The 14,509-nt window shown below is 34.9% G+C and overlaps 1 pseudogene; it reads left to right on the top strand.

Moving 5' to 3' along the window:
- Positions 1–8,720: 8,720 nt before the first annotated feature.
- Positions 8,721–12,290, top strand: LOC113330722 (annotated as a pseudogene).
- Positions 12,291–14,509: the final 2,219 nt, after the last annotated feature.

Below are 14,509 nucleotides of genomic sequence, written 5' to 3'. Positions count from 1 at the left end.
AACCACTATGTATATATATAGAAGGTTCTGTTACGGGCATATTTAAGTGCAGAATTCCTTTTTCACTATTTTTTTTGGGTGAAAAACTATTTCTGCATGCTTGGTCAGAGATACATATACCACATGTATATTCTAACATGTTAGGTTCTATGACCGAAATAAAGGACATGTGGTTTGATTTTAAACACTGAATTTTTTTGCCAAAAGCAGCTTGCGTTACATAACCCCGCCGGCAAGAAGAGCTAGTTTAATGTTGTTATTCTTAAGCTTTAATTTTGCTAGTTTAATGTTGTTATTCTTAAGCTTTAATTTTTATTTAGTAACTTTCCAGTTGAACATTCATCCTTAAATTGGTTAATGTACCCGGGATCTGGAAATTTAGTCTCAACATGTTTATATGTTTCAAAGCTTTGGAGTCTAATAAATTTTTAAGGTCAGCATCTATCTAGTTTATATCTTTCTGATTGGTATGAAAATGCTCAAGCGGGGAACAAGTGATTAGCAACAAAGTTCAAAGCACATGGTTCACATGGGGTCTCACCTGGGTTGCACAGGTGTGGCAAAGGGGTATTAATTTTAGAACAATTTGTAGGTGTCTTAAGTTTCTTATCGTAGAATGTGTTGACTATGTTTATTTTCTCCTCATAAGACAAGTCTCCTGTGATGAAATCTTTATTTTATCCTCATAAGACAAGTCTCCTGTGATGAAATTTTTATTTCCTCCTCTCATGTGATGAAAGTTATTGATTTAGAAAAATTAATCATTTATTCAGAGAGGTCCCCAAATTCTTTAAGAATTAAGAAAATATTATTAACATTATTTAGATCTCACTACTTTCTTCGATTTTCCACACAATCACACCAAATTTTCGATCTTGCAAAATAATATAAAACTGATAACCAAATGATGAAGGAAGGGATTTTCTAAATATTATAAGGGAACTATATTTTCATCAGACTCATTCTTTATCTTAGATCTCTTTATCTTTCTCTCCAATTTTTTTCTTGTTTACTAATTCTCTTTTGTTTTTTCTTTGTCTTATGGATTACTAATCCTTTGGTGTCAGCATCCATGTTTACTAATCAGTCGTAAGATAAGCAGTTGTGCTCATTCCAGTGGTGGTATTTTTGCAATACGCATTTCCGAATCAATGCTAGCAGTGGTGTATCCTCCGGCAGTTGTGCACTCCTCAGCAGTTGTGCTCTCTATCTCCTCCAAGATGGTTCCATATAGGTTGCTTAAAGTTGTCTCTTATCAATTTGGCCATAATCTTGCTGAAAAATTCTCATCGTTATTCAAGTTCCATCAACAACATCCAACTGATTTCTCAAAGTTTCAGAAGATGGAAAGTCTCATATCCCGAAAGCTAACAAACGGTTACAGCCGTTTTTGCAATTCTAGGCGTTATTCTTGCGTGACTAATTATTGGCGTTATTTTAGCAAGCTTAATCTTCAACATCTAGCTGATCCCTCAAGGTTTCAGAATAGGGAAAGTCTCATATCACGACAGCAAACTAACGGTTACATCTGTTCCTGCAATTCTATGCGTCATTTTTGCGTGAGTAATTACTGCATAATTTTAGCTACCCGAATCTTCCATATTTTAAAACTGTCGTTCAGCAACAAAATCACCCCAACAGTCATCACTCTCATAACTCTTTTTCCTATTTTTGGTTAGAAGATATCTCCTTGCATGATAAATTAAGCACCTATGACAAGATTATCTCTGTTATAAATAACCTCATTATCTCGCCTCTTTCACATTACAAAAAACCCAAAGCTATATTCATTCTCAATACTTCTCGCCTCAACCGGTGTAATTCTGAGTGTTCTATTATGGACACTAATTCTAAACTTCAAGTATCCGTTATCACTACACAAATGCATCATACAAATATTGGGGTTGTTAGACCCCAAAGAAGAACTTTAGGATCTGATCAAGTTATCGATAATGCTGCCGATGAGCGGTCCAACAGTGTGCTTGGCAAGATCATCTGTCCGGAGATATTGGAAGTCAGAGAAGTCCTAGATGAGATCAATGCGATTTGGAAGAAATTCAAAAACAGGGAAACAAAAGTAATGGGTCCTAGTATTTTCGTATTCAAATTCAGCAACACCAGAGAGCAAGAGGAAGTTATCAAAAAGTCCCCATGGACTGTAAAAGGTTATTTGCTGGCTGTGGAGATATACAATCCGAGAATTTCGTTGGCTGAAACTAAATTTCTTCATCAAATTTGGATTGTTAAGTTCAGAAATTTACAGTTAGAACATCTTAATGTGTCTATGATGGATGAGATCATTCATGATTTTTTTTTTGGGGGGGAGAGAATTGAAAATAGACCCTTCTAATGCACATCCTAGAATTGGCAGAATGGTGAAGGCCAAAACTAGAATGCGGTTAACTTCTCCACTTAAGAGAGGCGCTTGGATGAGAACAACATATGGAGGCGAAGCTTGGATTAAGTACCACTGGGAAAAGCAACCCTATAATATTTGCGGTCAATGCTTTGTTATCGACCATTCTGATGACAACTGTGAACAAATTGCACTTCAGTTACAACTTGATTCAATGTCCGCTGAAGAATATGAAGTATGGAGTCTAGAGCAACACGAAGAATCTATAGTTGTGGCTGCACCTGAAGGAAATGCGGGTGTTGGTAATATGAATGGAAGTAATGGTTTGAGTGCCCCTATTCCAAACACGGGTGCTATTAACAGAAATGGGTCCTTAACTACTGATATTACCGATGAAGACTTAGAAAATTTTGAGGAGAGAAATAACAAACTATCCCGTAGTGCTATTGCTTCATCTCCGAACAGCACATACCCCAATCAATCGATTTCGACTCTTCTCAACCCGCCAACTACTAGATCTAATCAAACAGATCTGGAAATTACTACTGATATGATGACTTGTAATCATTCCGAGACAACTTTTGGCAATCTAACGGAACCCATGGATGGTGTGGAAATGGAGGATCTTGATGAGGAAACTGCAGTTGAAGATGATGAACTTACGCTGGTTAATGTCATGGAGGCTGCTAAAAAGGTATTTCTTATTATAGATTTCATTTCCCCAAAACTTATAAACCCTAATTTCTCTTATCTTAATACTCCCTGTTATCGATTTATTGCTTGCAATCCCAAATTTTTTCTGAAAACTGCTACCTAATCCACATATTGGTTACCAACAATCACTCTGTTCTGTCTCATCTGCTCACTGCTGCTACGAAATTGCTTGACTGCTATTGTGTGTTTATTGCTCTCAATTTATTATTGGATATTATCCTGGTTAGAGTTACTATTCTGGGTGACTTGGTTTTGTTAAATTACATTGTTGAGTTCCATTTGACTGATCATCTTGAAATCTCAGCAATAATTGTTAACTCTATTGGAAAGTATTTTATTGTTTTCACTGTTTGCATAGGAATAACAAGGAATTTGAGTTGTCTTTTTAAGGTCTTATTGTTGTGTTTTCCCCTGTTGTTTCTATATGATTCTTTATTTTTGTGTATTATCAGAGTTTTCTTGGTTCCACTTAACTGTAGTTCTAGTTATTCCTACTTCACTCTCATTATGAGAATATTGTCGTGGAATTGTCAGGGCTTCGGCAACCCGACCACTAGAACTTCACTATGGAATTTGATCAGGTCTCAAAACCATGAAATGATATTCTTATGTGAAACTAAAAACAACTCTGAAAAAATGTTTAGTTATTTAAAAAGATTTAATTTTCCAAATTGTTGGGTTTTTCCTTCTATTGGTCTTGCTGGGGGCATTGCCCTCCTTTGGAAATCCGGATTTGATTGTCAGATTGTTCAAAATACTGATAAAATGATCAATGTGATTATCAGAGATGACCCCAGTAAGACTGAATTCCTCGCTACTTTCTTTTATGGTTCCGTATACCATGATGAGAGAGTACAACAATGGAACTACATTGGGGAAATTGGGTCCAGAGCTAATCTTCCTTGGGTTATAATTGGTGATCTTAATATTACTATGCATGCCCATGAAAGATCAACTTTCTCTACCCCCACCACTGTTGAGTTTCCTATCGTTCAACAAGTTATTGATAATACTGACCTCTCTGATTTAGGTTACATTGGTACTCAATACACTTGGAATAATAGGCAAAGTGGAGAAAATCTTATTTGTGCTAGAATAGATAGGGTTTTAGGGAATGGTCTCTAGCTACAACACTATGGGCTGCCTAAAGTTGTCCATATCGATACCATAGGCAGCGACCACATTTCTATTATTCTGGAGACCTCTTCTATGTCTACTCAGGGTAGTAAGCCATATAGATACTTCAAATGCTGGGGTAAGGATCCTTCTGTTAGAGATGTTATTAAAAATGCATACTCTAAATTTGTTAGAGGTTCTCCTTCTTTTCAATTTACAAATATACTGAGATTCGTTAAACATGATCTCAAAAAGTGGAATATCCATCACTTTGGTAATATAGACCAAAAAGTTAAAACTCTAAATGATGAGCTTCAAAATCTGAAGAGTCTTCCCTATACTACTCAGAACTTAGAGCTCATCAGAAAAGTTGAACTTGATTTAGACAATTGGCAAAACGTTCAAGAGGAATTTTATGCTCAAAAATCAAGACAAAAGTTTTACACTTCTTTTGACAAGAATACTAGTTATTATCATAATTTTGTCAATAGAAGAAAGCACTTTAACCATATTAGTGCTCTTAAGATGGATAATGTCCAATGGATCAATGAAAGAGCCAATCTTGAGAATGTATTGGTCAATCACTTTAGTTCTATAGGGACTACTACTAATCCCTTTAGAAATAATGCAATTCTTAATTGTATCAGTTCCTGTATTTCGGAAGATGATAACAATACTCTTCTAAGACCAATTACACAATAAGAGATCAAAGACACTATAAACCAAATGACTCCCTGGACTTCTCCAGGGCCCGATGGTTTCCCTCCTGGATTTTACAAAGAAAACATTGATCTTCTAGTCATGGATGTTTGGAAAACAGTTCAGAGTTTTTTTGATTCCAAACATTTATTGAAGGAAATGAATCACACTTTTCTTTCATTAATCCCTAAGATTAATAATCCCTCCACCCCTGCTGATTTCAGACCGATATCCTTATGTAACTCTAATTACAAAATAATCTCTAAGATTATAGTAAATAGAATGAAACCGCTCTTGAGTAAAATAATTAGTCCTTGTCAGGCAGCTTATGTCCCTCAAAGGCATATCCAGGACAATGTTATCATTGATCATGAGCTGGTTCATACCATGAAAAGGAAAAAGGATAAATGGGGAGTCATGGGCCTTAAACTTGATATGTCTAAGGCCTTCGACATGATGGAATGGTCTTTTCTCTTGGATGTTCTCAAGTCTTATGGTTTTTCCGAAAATTGGTGTAGTTTAATTTTTCAATGTGTTAGTACTACTAGTATATCTATTTTGCTTAATGGCTCTCCATGTAAAGCATATAGACCTACTAGGGGTCTGAGACAAGGAGATCCCTTGTCTCCTTATATTTTTATTTTATGTATGGAAGCTTTCTCTAGGTATTTAATTCATGCAGAAAATTCTAATCTTATCCATGGATTAAAAGTTAACAAAGAGGCTCCCAGCATTAGTCATCTGCTTTTTGCGGATGAATTCCTCATCTTTGTCAAAGCTTCTCACAATGAAGTTGATTCTCTCATGAGTATTGTCCGTGATTTTAGTCTTTATTCTGGTCAGGTCATAAATTTTCAAAAGTCCGATTGCTTTTTTAGCAAAAATGTTCATCCTGATTTGGCTGTTTCTTTAATTAGATCCCTTAATGTTAAGAAGATTTGCCTAAATGGGAGATATTTAGGTATTCATCTTTTCATTGCTAAATCCCGTACGGATTCATTCAATCATTTGAATGACCATTTTGACAAAAGGGTAGCCAAGTGGAAGGGTAAGCACTTTAACCAATCAGGTAGATCTGTTTTGGTTCAACATGTGTTAAAGGATTCTCCTATTTATCACATGAATACCTTTAGAATCCCAGACAGTATCCTCCAACAAATGGAGAGATCCCAAAGGGATTTTTGGTGGGGTAAAACACAATCTGGTGGTCTTTATCCTACTAATTGGAGCAAGGTCTGTTCTCATAAATTACAAGGTGGTCTCGGTTTTAAAAATCTTAAACATGTAAATTTGTCTCTTTAAGTAAAACTGCTTGGAAACTTCTCCATTCCTCTACAGATTTGTGCACTGCTATTCTGAGGTGCAAGTATTTTAGAAATGGTTGTGCTTTTCTTTATAACAAAAACAAGACTCGACTTGGGTCTGGAAGAGCATATGTACTGGTCTCGATTTTATTGCTCAACATTGTTTTTGGGAAGTGAAAAATGGTCTTGATATCCTTGCTTTCAGGGACAACTGGATTCCAAATCCAGTTGAACCATTGTATGTGTCTGCTCCTAATCCTAATTACTGCGTGTCTGAATTCATAGATCAAGATACTAAGAGCTGGAAACCTGATCTTGTAAATGCTTATTTCACACCACCTAATGCTCAATATATCCTTGATATTAGGATTCTTCTTATTGGACATGATAGGCTTATCTGGCCTTATACTAAGAATGGTCAGTTTTCGGTAAAATCAGCCTACAAGGTCATTTCAGGTCAATTTCAGTATATTCTAAACCCTAGCTTAGTATTCCATGGAATCTTACCTATGAATGGTTGGATCCATCGTTCTTACGAAGTTTCCGACTTATAATAGTCAACTCGCGGCCAAGTTTCGAGATAGGGGCCACTTTCTTTCTCGAAGTCGCCAGAAAATGGTTTGTTTAAGATTTCAGAGAATATTCCATGGAATCTTACCTATGAATGGTTGGATTCATCGTTCTTACGAAGTTTCAGACTTATAATAGTCAACTCGCGAGCTCGTAGCCACTTTCTTTCTCGAAGTTGCCAAAAAAGGGTTTGTTTAAGGTTTCAGATAATATTCCATGGAATCTTACCTATAAATGGTTTGATTTCTCGTTCTTACGAAGTTTCCGACTTATAGTAGTCAACTCGCGGCCAAGTTTCGAGCTCGGAGCCACTTTCTTTCTCGAAGTCAGCAGAAAATGATTTGTTTAAGGTTTCAGAGAATATTTCATGGAATCTTACCTATGAATGGTTGGATTCATCATTCTTACGAAGTTTCCGACTTATAATAGTTAACTCGCAGCCAGGTTTCGATCTCGGAGCCACTTTCTTTCTCGAAGTCGCCAGAAAATGGTTTGTTTAAGATTTTAGAGAATATTCCATGGAATCTTACCTATTAATGGTTGGATTCATCGTTCTTACGAAGTTTCAGACTTATAAAAGTCAAATCGCGAGCTCAGAGCCACTTTTTTTCTCGAAGTTGCCAAAAAGGGTTTGTTTAAGGTTTCAGAGAATATTCCATGGAATCTTACCTATAAATGGTTTGATTTCTCGTTCTTACGAAGTTTTCGACTTATAATAGTCAACTCGCGGCCAAGTTTCGAGCTCATAGCCACTTTATTTCTCGAAGTCACCAGAAAATGATTTGTTTAAGTTTTCAGAGAATATTTCATGGAATCTTACCTATGAATGGTTGAATTCATCATTCTTACAAAGTTTCCGACTTATAATAGTTAACTCGTGTCCAAGTTTCGATCTCGGAGCCACTTTCTTTCTCGAAGTTGCCAGAAAAAGGTTTGTTTAAGGTTTCAGAGAATATTCTATGGAATCTTACCTATAAATGGTTTGATTCCTCGTTTTTACGAAGTTTCCGACTTATAGTAGTCAACTCGCGGCCAAGTTTCAAGCTCATAGCCACTTTCTTTCTCGAAGTCGTCAGAAAATGGTTTGTTTAAGATTTCAGAGAAAATTCCATGGAATCTTACCTATGAATGGTTGGATTCATTTTTTCTTACGAAGTTTCCAACTTATAATAGTCAACTCGCGGCCAGGTTTCGAGCTCGGAGCCACTTTCTTTCTCGAATCGACACTGAGTTTCATATTTTTCGATTTCGATGATGTATTCTGTTAAGTTTGAAGTCAGAACTCTCTTGAGCTTCTTGGTTCAAAGTTTGTATGCCGTTATACCTTGTTTGAAGTTCGATTCCGATGATGTATCATGTTGAGTTTGAAGTCAGAACCCTCCCGGAGCTTCTTGGTTCATAGTTTGTTTGTCATTATACTAAATTTGATGTTCAAATCGACATTGACTTTCATATTTATCGGTTTCGATAATGTATCATGCTAAGTTTGAAGTCAGAACCCTCCCTAAGCTAGAGGTTTATAGTTTGTATGCCGTTATACCACATTTGAAGTTCGAATCGACAATGAGTTTCATATTTATCGATTTCGATGATGTATCATGCTAAGTTTGAAGTCAGAACCCTCCCGGAGCTTCTTGGTTCATAGTTTGTATGCTTCTTGAGTCTACCAGTGTGAACTAAAGCTACTTCATGACCTTTACGACTAGACGAAATTACTTCATGACTTATGTGACTAGTCGAAATTCAAACCGGAAGCACAAAAAAAAATTACAAAATCACAATGAGAAAACACACTTACCTTGATCCGTATGACAGTCTTAAATTGATAATCTGGCCAATAGAAAGCCAACTATATCTGATCCAACGATCGTGATTGCATCTTTATGAAGTCATACGGATTACCATCTAAAATATCTAGAACCATCTAAATTTGCCGCCATAGATTGTTGTGGTGCGGTGTTTCCCATCAAAAATTTCACCAAACTCTCTTTTCCCTCCACTGAAAACCCTAGGCATATAATTCATTCTCTAAACTAACCCTCACTCTCTCTGCTAATCTTTCCTCTATCTCCAACTCGCTACTCCTCTCGCAACAAAGAGAAATAGTTCCACTAAAACGAAATAGTAGTGGTTTTTCTTCTTTCACTATCTATCTTATATCTCAGCAGTGATGAATATGAGAAATAGTTCCAGTAAAACGAAATAGCCGTCGTTCTTCTTCTTTCACTATCTATCTTATATCTCAACAGTGATGAATATCTTTTGAGTTGAAATATAACATTTCAAATTTATGATTTTGTTGTTTTTTCTTCAATTTATATCAAATGAAGTTAGGGTTTGGAAAAATCTCTGTTAAATTAGATATTGTGGATTTAGGGTTTCTACAATTATGTGTTCAAATTAGAGATTTGGAGTTAGATTTTTAGAAATATCTGTTAAAACTAGAAGTGGGTTTTGATTCAACTAGATATTTTGGATTTCTACGAATCTTTGTAATCACTTTTTTTTTTCTATTTTCTATAAATCTCGGTGGGTTTGATTGTGAAAATCGGGTGTTTTTCTAATCTTTTGGTTTATTGCTATGTTGTTTATAAAATGGGTTTTGAGATTTGGATTTTTGGATTAGGTCTTTTAAGTTTTGTTTTGGATTTTGATTTAATATGAGAATTTGCGTTTTTGTGATGTTGGTTTTGGTAATAGAGATGAATTAACTTTTCAATTTGTGTGATTTATGTTTATAAGGACTTAATCGAAAATATCTCGCTGATAATTGTGGTTATGTGCGTGTCTGAATGAAGTGGTGAGATCTAAAACAAGTCTACTGATCAGAAATTTCATGACATCATGTGAGTCTAAAGCAGATGTGTGTGTAGAATAGAATATTCTCTAACCGATTTTGCCTTGGTGTCTCATGCCATTCAATTCTTACTGAAATTAGGGAAATTTGTCATTAGAAAAAAAAAATTGATACTTTGAATTCATGTGATTGTGAGAATCCCCGTTCAGAAGCTCTTTGACTACTAGAAGTTCTATATTTGTAATTGTAGTTATAACCTAATTACTTAGTTTCCTAAGGCCAGCACTAGAATTAACCTTCAAGTGTGTCTTTCTTATTTGTTTTGTGTGAATGCAGAATCCTGTGTAGATTTATTCCATTTATTATGGAGTTTCTACTCATTTTGATAATATCAATGTGATTTCAGGATCATTTGTTGATATCATTATATGTATCCATTTTGCGGGCTGGCATTGCTTCTTGAGAAACCAGGTGAAGGGGAAGCACATCGATTTTAAAGATGAAGAAAATAAGGTATATCAATTTACCTTGTTCCCTGTAATTCACACTTTGATTTTGGGGTTGTATTAATTTGAGCATTTTTTTCTTTTAAATTAATTTTAGGTTTTCCTAAGTTATCTAATTTGATTTGGTGAGTGCTTTGCTTCGGGAGTTTACGGTGATGCAGGAAACTACAAAAATCGTTCTAACAATATTGAGAACAATACCTCTAGTGAAAAAGCTGTGGAAGCTACTTTAGAATGTATATTGAATGCATTCCGGCCAAATTCCATCACATTGGTACTGTAAAACTTGAGTAATTACTATAAGGATATTTTTGGTGTATTATCATGATATCCTCAAGCAAAACTTGAGTAATTACTATAAAGATATTTTTGAGCATGTGATTGGTACTGTTCAGTCTTCCCTTGAACACAATTAAACAAATCTGTGTTGTCATTTGACTTATGTTTTCGATGGTAAATTCTGACGTGCATCTATCATTTGCTGTATCTTACAATATAACCTAATATGTGGTTACCTCAACCTAATATGTGGTTACCTCAAAATAGGTCTTTGATCGACAAAATCGAACAATCAGTCATACTTATCTCAAATCTGCCTCCAAAGTACATCACATTCAATTTGTTATCTCCAGTTCTTTACTGATTTTGGTTTATTTGCATTTTTAATCTTCTTAAGTTACAAATTTCTACATTTTGCAACTATATGCATTAAATAGTATTTTTGTCGAATAAATGTCCATGTTTTGCACCTATTTGCTTTATCTAGGTATTTAGCAGCAAATCAGTATTTGTAGACAATAAACTGGTTCAATAATATTGGCGGTATAATTAGTGATTTTGGAGTGATCATGTAAAGCATAAGATATATAAATTGGATTTCTTTAAGTTCGTTTATACTTCAAGACTACTTGAATTTCTCTGAGCAAGTTAATATGGATGAATTTGGACAATGAACGTGTAGCTATTCTGGTGCATAATGCTTCCTTTCCATTCTATTTATTTATAGATGTCCTAAAATCACCACCGACTGGATTAGCTATATTTTCATTCTTTATTTGTATTCTCAGAAATGATTAAGAACCCACGATTATGGTTGATGGAATCGATATTTAACTAGTTCATGTTTGGTTGTATTGTATGTTTAGATTTCCCAAGACATTGCATAGCCGATTTTTTTTATTCTCAGTTTAACAAAATTTGAATCTCGTTGAAGAAGTTTACCATCTATTCTGGTGCTTACCTTTGTGATGTTTTTGGCTTTGTTTTCAGATGTCGTGTCAAATCCCAAGAGAAATGAGAACTTCCATCTCCTTTACGACACCAAGGTCGTTTCAGACTCCACTCAATCAAGGATGAAGAAGCCAAGGTCACTCTTTCTGTTTTGTTATTTTCACAGTTGTAGGGGATATAATAAAACCTTTTCACTTTGTAGCCTAATCAACACACTCTAGATGTGTAATAGTTTAAAAGAAGTTGTCTTCTGGGAGTTCATAGACTTACATTTTACTAAGAATGTATAATTCACAAAACATTTTACTATTGCAGTTCAAGCTTTGCAAGGTCCATAATGTGCATTTTGGAATAAAGGGTATCCCATACATCAACTCATTTAAAGGTCGCATTATCCGGTACCCAGATCCCCCCCATCAAGGACAATGACACCATCGGGCTTGATGTTGAGAGCAACAAGATCGCTGATTTCATCAAATTTGACATTGTTAACTTTGTCATGGGTATTGGAGGAAGAAACAGAGGTTGTGTTGGTGTCATTAAAAACAGAAAATCATAAGGGAAGTTTTGATACCCTTCAGATCCAGGATTACACCGGTCATAAACTTCCCACCCGTTTGATAAACGTCTTCACCATTGATAAGGGTCGAAGACTCAAAGCCATGATGACCCTACCCAAGGAAGGGTATCAAGTTAACCATCATCGAATAGGCAAGGTAGTGTCTCGCAACACAAGGAGTCGCTACCGCTTGAGTTTTCTACTGCTTAAGTTTTATTATGATGATAAAATTCTGACATGTTTCTGGTATTTTATTAAAGAATTTCTTTGGATTGCTCTATTTTCTTATTTCGAAGTATTTCTCCAATGTGAGCTTAAGAATGTGTTTTGGCACTGTATAGAACAAGATTTTGTACCTGCTATATTCAGTTTAGACCTTTATTGGAACCAATTCCTAATTCTTTTGGAATGAGAAGAAGTAAATGTTGTCTTGCAGTAACTAGTATCGTGGATTTCTTAAATTCTTGGTTTACTGGATTTTTCGTTGCAACCTTTTTTCGCATTGTATAATTCTGTGAACTTGAATTTTGTTATCTAGAATAGTCAATCGTAACGAATGTTTGTTTGTTCTTTTTGCTTATGAAGTCGATAAGTTTGTTAAGATCGGTGTGTTTTCATATAGGGATCTGTGAATGAAGTTTAGTATAACGAATTTTTATCAATTTTTTTGTCGTTTAATTTGTTCTGTGAAGATGTTAATGTTTGTGTTTAACATCAACATGTCCAACGAACAATACATTTTGGGCACATAAAAATATCAAAGTGGCTAAATGAATTCGCTTTTTGTCTTGGCTAGAAAGGCATGTCTAATGCCACCTTACGTATTAGACACACACACATTAAGTTAATGTGACCATACACTTGCATATGGCTACAGGTCACGGGTCTACCCTTAAATCCATGGCCAAATAATATCCTATGGCTACATTAAAGTGATCGACGTGGCCACAACACCTGGCCACAACACCAATACATGCATGTGGCCACGGAGAAACATTTTGGTGTGGCTAGGCTTTTGATATGAAAACGTGGCCTATGTGACGATTTGTACTAGTGTCTTGAATGTCTTGTCAATCTTTATCTCTCTCTAACTTGTCTTGTCTTGCCAATCTTCAACTCTTGTCTTCAAGTCAGTCTTCAAAGATTTTCGTTCCAAAAGATAATTTTTTTATCTCTCTCTAATTTTAATTCATCTAACATGTGAATAAAAATATAGTGGTCCCACCTATTCTATTTTTCAACATTTAATCAAAGATGCTAACTTCTTCAACTACCTACAAAACCTATTTTTGTTTATACAATATAACTAACGGGTTCCACATCAAATCTACCTCCTTAGGGAAATTCCTATGGAATGAACAAACTTGGAGTTTGTTCATTTTGCTCCCACTATGGAATGAACAAACACAGAAAATGGATGTTCAAATGAATAAATCTGTTCATTTGAACATTGAGTCGGAACATCAAACGCGCGTCTATTGTAAGGACGCGCGCCATCCTTACTAACGCTGGCGTCAGAAGAAATGACGCGCGTTCATGCGGAAAAACGCCAGCGCCACTTCGATTGATGCCCGCGACTCTTGGATTGACGCCAAGTACAATCCCTGATTATTTTACTACTTTTTAACCTTATTTTATCTCACTTCATCCTATTTTATCTCACTTAAATATTATATTTTATTTTTCATCTTTATCCTACAAAATATTTTATATTAAAAAAAATACTAGTGGGGCCCTAGAAAACCAAATCTGTTCATTTTGCCATGCTTTACCATAGTGGAGAAACACGTTTGACCATCCAGATGGCTCAACAAAATTTTGAGTTTGAACATTACCATAAGAACTGATCTTACAAAATACATATCCAGCTCTCTGTATAAACCAAAGTACCAGACACAAAGTTTTAATACAAGGTGTTTATGCAAAATTTGTTTTCAACATCAACTATCGTATATCACTAAATTTATTCACTAAGACATATTAATATAAAGTAAAAATGCATAAAATATTAAATAAATATCTTACAACAAAGAAAAACAATAAGTAATACAAGTATTGTTGTCGATGAAAGTATTTCCCGTTGTGTATTTGAAATGTTGATCTGGATGATTTCTTTTACACACGTTAGATTATACACGATAGTTTTCTATTGGTTGTATCAAGATCACGCGGATTATATTTTTTTTTTTTTAGATTAAATTAAGTAATGATTATGTGGAAAGTCATTCGTGCACCCTTTAAGTTATGTATATAAGGTTCTGTAAGAGGCATATTTTAAGTTCGAAATTCTTTTTTCAATATTTTGTGTGAAAATTTGGTTTTGCATCATTTTGAAAGGTTTCGAAACAGTTCAACATCCAGGTAACCTTTAGTCTCTACTTTGTCAGGTTTAATCTTCTTGTATGTTAAATATTATTGGATCTTAATCTTTGTTGGATCCTAATTTCGACATAAAGATATGGCTACTTAAGAAACTTAATTTCGTAACTGCAAATTCAATGGTGAAATTACGAGTTTTACTCAAAACGCATGTGAAATATGGATTTATCAATTTAAAAACACATGTGAAGATTAAAATTTTCACAAGAACATCGAGGTTGAAAAATAAAATTGTTCATAAAAAAATAGGTAAGAAATATTATTTACACTCAAACACGG

This window comes from Papaver somniferum, unplaced genomic scaffold, assembly GCF_003573695.1.
Source record: "Papaver somniferum cultivar HN1 unplaced genomic scaffold, ASM357369v1 unplaced-scaffold_118, whole genome shotgun sequence".
NCBI lineage: Eukaryota > Viridiplantae > Streptophyta > Magnoliopsida > Ranunculales > Papaveraceae > Papaver > Papaver somniferum.
Note: the sequence above shows the minus strand (reverse complement) of the source record. Positions and strands in the feature narration are given on the sequence as shown.